Genomic DNA, 1,056 nt, shown 5'->3' with positions numbered 1-1,056 from the left:
CCCACTCAAATCAAGCAATGAGCCACAACAAGTCACAAGACTGCAGATAACAATTACCATCTAAAATATAAAATGGGAAAATGGAGCCCAAGGCACTCACCCACTGGAGTCTGCAGAAGTGATAGCAATCAGTGGCAGAATCTTCAGGGGGAGGCTGGTCGGTCTTTGAATGTTCTCTGATTCACTTTTCAAGTCAGCTTGTTCCAACTGTCTGAAGGCAAGTGGGGGAAGCTGAATACTGCGGCATGAAAGTCTACGTACGAGATAGGGTTCCATTCCTCGGAAAGGGTCTTCCTCTTCGTTACTGGAATGGAGTGTTTCCTCAGAGGCCTAAGGCAGAAGTTCAAGAAAGTCCATGTCATCAACAAAAGCCCCAGTATTTATCATTACACAGTGGCTTTATACTTTTCTGGGAAAGAAATTAAGCAAAACACATAAGAATTGTTAACTAGAAAGAAATGACCTTAACAGAACAATAATGTGTGAAAAGATTAGAACTCATAACCAAAATCTAGATTTATTTTTTTTTAGAGGAATAAGTTTATTTTGAGAACTATTGCACAGTGTGGTGAATAGAGTTAATAATATTGTACATTTCCACATTGCTAAGAGGGTAAATTTCAAAAGTTCTCACCACAAAAAATGATAAGTATTTGAAGTGTTGGATATACTAATTGGCTTGATTTAGTTATTCCACATTGTGTTCATAAATCATAGCAACACTTTGTACTGCACAAATATATACAACTATAAATTGTCACTTTATAATAAAATAAAAAATTTAAAAATTTAAAAAAGTTTAACTTGAACAAATAAGTTATACAGATGTCTAATTTGAAAAAAGGACCCTTGGTGACTTAATGAGATTATAATTTTCCTTTCTGAGTGTAAGCACTTAGCTTCAAATGGACTTTGCATTCCTTATTTTATGTTTTTTTTTCATTTATATTGCCAATTTTGAGTGCTCAAAGTATCATTTTGTACTTTATTTTATTTAATTCTCCCCATTGCCCTTTGGCATTGGTAGAGCAAGTGTTTTTTTTTTTTTTTTTTTTT

This window comes from Galeopterus variegatus, unplaced genomic scaffold (genome assembly GCF_000696425.1).
Source record: "Galeopterus variegatus unplaced genomic scaffold, G_variegatus-3.0.2 Scaffold3736, whole genome shotgun sequence".
NCBI lineage: Eukaryota > Metazoa > Chordata > Mammalia > Dermoptera > Cynocephalidae > Galeopterus > Galeopterus variegatus.
Note: the sequence above shows the minus strand (reverse complement) of the source record.